Raw genomic sequence first — 6,000 nt, 5'->3', positions numbered from 1 at the left:
GATCAAATGTAATCATTAGATCTGATCTGATCTGATCTGATCCGATCTGTTTCAGTAGGTTAAATTTGGCCATTCCTTTCATCGAATTTGATATGATAACGTCTCATCAGATCAGGGAATGGATCGGATTAGATCTGATTTGACAGGATCAGATCAGATCAGCAATTTGGTAGGATTGAATCTAATGTGATCTAATCAGACCTGATTCATCAGGTCAAATCTGGTCATTTCCTCAATCCAATTCAATCTAAGCAGATCGGATCAGATAAGAAATTTGATTGGATCAGATCAGATCAGATCAGAGATATGATCGGATCAGATCATAGATTTGATCGGATCATATCATAGATGTGATCAGATCAGATCATAGATGTGATCGGATCATATCATAGATTTGATCGGATCGGATCAAATCAGATCAGATCAGATCAGAGATTTTATCGGATCTGATCAGAGATTTGATTGGATCAGATCAGAGATTTGATCGGATCAAGATCTAATTTGATGTGATCTAATCAGACCTGTTTCATGAGATTGAAAATATGGCCATTGGACATGTTTGATTATATGTATCTGATGAGATATGCTTGAACTTGTCATGGGGAAATGATCAGATCTGATCAGGTCTGCAGGTCTAATCTGATGTGAGCTTAATTAGATCTATTCAGGCTTGGCCAGATCTATTCAGGTGTGATCAGCTCAACTTATAGATCTCACCTAATCAGTCTGATGAAGCCTGAATAGATCTTATCTGATCAAAACTTTGATTTACAAGTAACTAGGTCTGATTATTTCAGATCAGGGATTTTTTGTGGGGCCATGCGGGAGCACGTGATGCTGCGAAATTACCTCCTCCTCCTCCTCATCCAAAAAAAAACTGTCAAAAATACCTTATCGAAAAATTGTCATAAAAATTGAAAAAAAAAGAAAAAATTTTGGAGAAAAAAGTAAAATTAAACACAAAAAAAAGCTTTCAAGCAATATTGCAAAAAGCAAGACTTCCAAACAAAAAAAGGACTTTATTGGGAGAGCAAAGTAAAAATCAGTGCTTTTTGGACGTTTTAGAAAAAAAAGCACCTCACAACTTTGGCAAAAACTATTTCCTGAAAATTTTGATGAAAAAACATCACAACCAGATTTTTTGGGAAATTTTAGCAAGAAAAGGAAGGTTTAACAATTTTGACCAAAATTAGCCATTCTTTGATAATTTTATCAAAAATGACACTTTTTGACAACTACACCAAAAATTGACACTTCTTGACTATTTTTCCAAAAATTGACACTTTTTGACAACTTTTCCAAAATTTGACACTTTTTAACAACTTTTCCAAAACTTGACATTTTTTGACTTGGGCGGCCAAAAAAAAAACGAGAAACGAAATCTTATAAGTACTCAAGTTTGCCAAAAAAACATGACTTTACTTCGGCGATTTTGGAACAAAACCAGGACTTTTTAATCCGATAAGTCGAAAATCAATTATTTTTGGATGATTGGGGGGGGGGGGGAGTACACAAAAAACAGTGGACTTACAACTTTCGAGAATTAGTGTGCCCCCAAAAAGGAAGTGACAAAAAACCATGTATCAGGCCATATAAAATTGGATTCATGGAATGTCTTGATATGATCAGATCTGGTCAGTCCTAATCATATCCAGTCAATTTCCCTTGGGTTATTTCATCAGATCAGATCAGATCTGGACATTTAGTGAATTCAATCAGATCTGACCATACCTGATGTCTCCCTGGGTCCCTCATTTCGTAATTAAAAATGAAAATAACTAATTAACGATAAACAAACCAATTTTATGCGAAGTGGTCAGTTAATTGTCACTGATTCGTAAATCACTCAATTCACATTAATTTCATCAGTTCAGTTTCAAAAATCCACAAATTCTGATGATTCAATTTTAGAGAGCAGATTATTACATATGTACGCACTTCTATGGCCTTGAATAAAATCATCGTTTTTTTTTTTCATTAAATTGGCCAAAAATATACTATGTTTTTTAAAATTTTCAACTAGAGAAAATCTTGAACTCTCCTCAATTTCTACAACACTGGCGGGAATAAAATCAAAAGGCTATTTTTTTAACAACACTCGTTAATTTATTACATCACATACAAACATTTTGGCATTGAAAATTTAAAATAAGTAACTAAATTAAGTAAACCAGACACAAAAAAAAATATCGTAGGTAACAAATCATAAAAATATTCCATGCAAAGTAACACAATGCCTTCGAAAGTTCTCTTTTTGAGCGAAACATTTCAAACAAATGTTACATTCAAATTGTTTCTTTCTTCCACATTCGTAAGATAGATGCCTATTCAAAGATATTTTGTACTTGTAACTTCGACCGCAGCCGGGATTAGGACAGATGAATTTTTTCATTCCTGCGAACAATAATAATTAAATTTACGATGAACACTGGTCTCATCATATTTGAATCTCGAGTTAGCTAGAGATTTCGAGCTAAAACATCAATCAATACTAATCGACGATATTCGAGTAAATGGACATCTATGTTTGAGACATCATGAAGTTTTATTTGGCACTTGGCCACATGAAATTGAAAAACAAAAAACAAATTGAGACACGAATTTAAATTTAAACATACATCATTAAAATAGTACATCATACAATAAATAAAAATTTATGATTTAAAACATTTAAAATTGCAATAAAAGGGGTTTCAAAAAAATATAATCCAGTACAGGCTCGTTATCAGTGAACAACTCCATGCACATTGATACAATGTCTTTTAACGTGTTCACTTTGACTAAAAGTTTTGAAACATATATCGCATTCGAATTGCTTCTCTTTGCCACATTCGTAAGTCACGTGTCTTCTCAGTCCACTTTTATACTTGTAACTTCGATCACAACCGAAATTAGGGCAGAAGAACTTTTTCACAGCTGTGAACAAAAATTAAGCATAAGCTAAGCTTTAAATAAACCTGCTAGACTAGAAATCAAGTAGCACTCTATCGTTCATGCCATTAATAAACCAATCCGAGTAAAATATAGCAACGTGCTTTTAAAAATATCATTTCCAGAAAAAAAAGTTAAATGTAATTAGGTACTTTGTTTACCACATTCGTTGGCGAAATGTCTCATCAAGCCTTTCTTGAATTTGTATGCTCGACCACAGTATTCGTTGGGGCATATGAACAAACCTGAAAAGAAAAAATCAACGTTATTGTTGATTGAACATATATTATGCAGTTCATGTAAGTATTCGAAGATCGAGTTTGGGGTACCTATACGACTTATAGAGAATTACAAGACAGGGGGAAATATGGCACCTATTTAGATCAGGAAATTGACCATATCAGAACAAATCTGATCTGATATGAGGTGATTTCAACACTGAACAACCAGAGAAAAGTAATAGATTTGATTCAAACATCTTCTGAATATCAAAGATCTGACCAGAACAGACATACATAAATTTGTTTGGTAAGATCAGATCAGAACAGGACTTTTTTTGGATAGAGAATGCCTGAATATGATCTGATCTGATCTGATCCAATAGGTGTCAACAGGTGTGATCTGATCAGATCAAGTTGAATACAGAGAGTGTTCGCATCTGATCGGATCTGATCTAATCCGATCAGGACAGACATATTTACACATATTGAATCAAATCAGAACATCAGATCAGATTTGGACATTCTCTGTATTCAACTTCATCTGATAAGGTCAGACCTGATTACACCTACTAAGTCAGAGATCAGATCAGATCACATCCGTGAATTCTCTGAATTCAATTTGATCTGATCAGCTTAAACCGGTTTACATCTAGTTGATCAGAGATCAGATCAGATCACTGTATTCTCATCACATCAGACTGTCTTTAGCCTGTTTGATCAAATCTGATTTGTTCAGGACCGATCTGGACGTTCTCTGAATTCAAATTGATCAGATCAGGTCAACTTCATCTGATAAGGTCAGACCTGATTACACCTACACTGGGTCAGAAATCAGATCAGATCACATCCGTGAATTCTCTGAATTCAATTTGATCTGATCAGGTTAAACCAGTTTACACCTAGTTGATCAGAGATCAGATCAGATCACTGTATTCAATTTGATCTGATCCCATCAGACTTGCTTTGGCCTGCTTGATCAGATCTGATTTGTTCAGGACTGATCCGGACGTTCTCTGAATTCAACTTGACCTGATCAGGTCAACCTAATTTACCCCAGTTTGTCAATCTCATTTACCCCAGTTTGATCAGATAACATTATATCAGATCAGATCCATGCAATTTCTGAATTCTGCTTGACCTGATTGTATTAGATCAGATCGGATCGGATCTGACATTGTCTGAATTCAATCTGACCAAATCAGGTTAAACCTGTTTACATCAGTTGGATGAGCTCAGATCAGATGAAATTTAGGAATTCTCCAGATCCATCACATCTGATTAAATCAAATCCAATTACTTTATACAAAGACATTGAACTCTCAAACAAACATTAAACTACAAAAATCACAAGAAATAAGACGAACAAGGCAATCCAAACAATTTAGGTACACATTTATTTATACAGATCAAATACTTGTAAACTTTTTCAAGAAGTTAGAAATTTGGAAAACTACTTCACAATTTAGATACCATAGTTTAACAACAATAATTAGGTGAATAACAGTTTCAGTCTTTTATGACTAATACAATGTAAAATCACTAAACATATGATTTATACACAAACTTGACTAGATTATATTTTCCAATAATGGAATTATTTTTCACGACTCAATGCTCGATTCATTAAATAAAATATCAATTACTCACACACAGACTTCAATTCATATTTATTGAATACCTGCTCCAACTTTTTAAAACTTAACAAGCACACAATAAACCGCATTGACAGAAAGAAAAATGTGAGAGACCCTGAGTGAGTCAGAAAGATAGGATCTGCCAGTTCTGATCAGGCCAGATCAGATCCAGATATTCCCTGCACCCAACTCCATCTGACCAGATCTGAATAGATCCTGAAGAAACCCTGACTGAGTCAGAAAGATGGGATCTGATCAGTTCTGATCAGATCCAATTTTATCTGAGCATATCCCGATCAGATTCAATCACCCTCCCCTCCATCCTGGAACATCACATCACTTCTAATTGAATTTATGATAAAAATCAAGAAACGTGACATCTTCTCTTCTTTTTCGTAATTTCAAGCCGCTAGTTTTCTCATGCACGTAAATCAAATGCGTCTTTAAATGATCTCTTCTGGAGAAAGCTTTGCCACAAATGATGCATACGAATTGTTTTTCAACGCCGCATTCGTACTGCATATGACGTTGTAGACCTTTTCTGTACTTATACTTGTGACCACAGCCATTGGGGCAAAAGAAAGACTGATCCATGGTATTCCAGAATCCGTTTTCGGGGAATATCAGTATATCGCCGTCCATACCTAAGTACACAAAAAATAATAAAAAATCAGTGAAATGTATAAAGATAAATGTAAATGACAGAAGGTACTATGACGACGTGTTGGTGGAATTATTGGTGAGGGCAAAAAGTTTCCTTCTTCTTCTTCTTTTTTTTTTTTTTTTTCATTATTATTATTTACCCATAAGTCAGACCAACTAACCCCTGAAGATTTCAACTTACTTAATGACAATTTATTCTACTCGCAGAAAATAACACAAACAGATTCAAAAAGTCAAACTCAAAGATGTAACAAGAAAAAACTTTAATGAATACAGAAAAATTGTAAAAAAAATCATATTAATTTAAAAACACACCAGGAGCTATTTAATTAAATATCGAGAATGCTTTGATGAATACGAGCTGCGTGCCCCTTAAGGTGTTCTTTCCTCGAGAATTTACGTTGGCAAACATGACATTGGAATTGTTTCTCGACTCCGCATTCGTATTTCAGGTGTCTGGCCAATTTACTCTTCTGTTTATAGTTTTTGGGGCAATTGGGGCAGCTGAATCCGAAATTCAAGTTTGAAAACGAAGTATACGTAAGACCATT

General features: G+C 34.4%; 1 long non-coding RNA gene across 1 annotated transcript; it reads right to left on the bottom strand.

Annotated features, from left to right (window-relative positions):
- Positions 1–2,526: 2,526 nt before the first annotated feature.
- LOC135837526 (uncharacterized) lies at positions 2,527–3,181 on the bottom strand. The gene is made up of 2 exons (XR_010557206.1): positions 3,093–3,181; positions 2,527–2,916 (listed from the first exon to the last, which is right to left on the bottom strand). It is a non-coding gene; the product is annotated as an uncharacterized LOC135837526 (long non-coding RNA).
- Between the last annotated feature and the right edge of the window lie 2,819 nt (positions 3,182–6,000).

This window comes from Planococcus citri, chromosome 2 (genome assembly GCF_950023065.1).
Source record: "Planococcus citri chromosome 2, ihPlaCitr1.1, whole genome shotgun sequence".
In the NCBI taxonomy this organism is placed as follows: Eukaryota; Metazoa; Arthropoda; class Insecta; order Hemiptera; family Pseudococcidae; genus Planococcus; species Planococcus citri.
The sequence above is the reverse complement of the archived record's forward strand: the minus strand, read 5'-3'. Positions and strand labels throughout refer to the sequence as shown.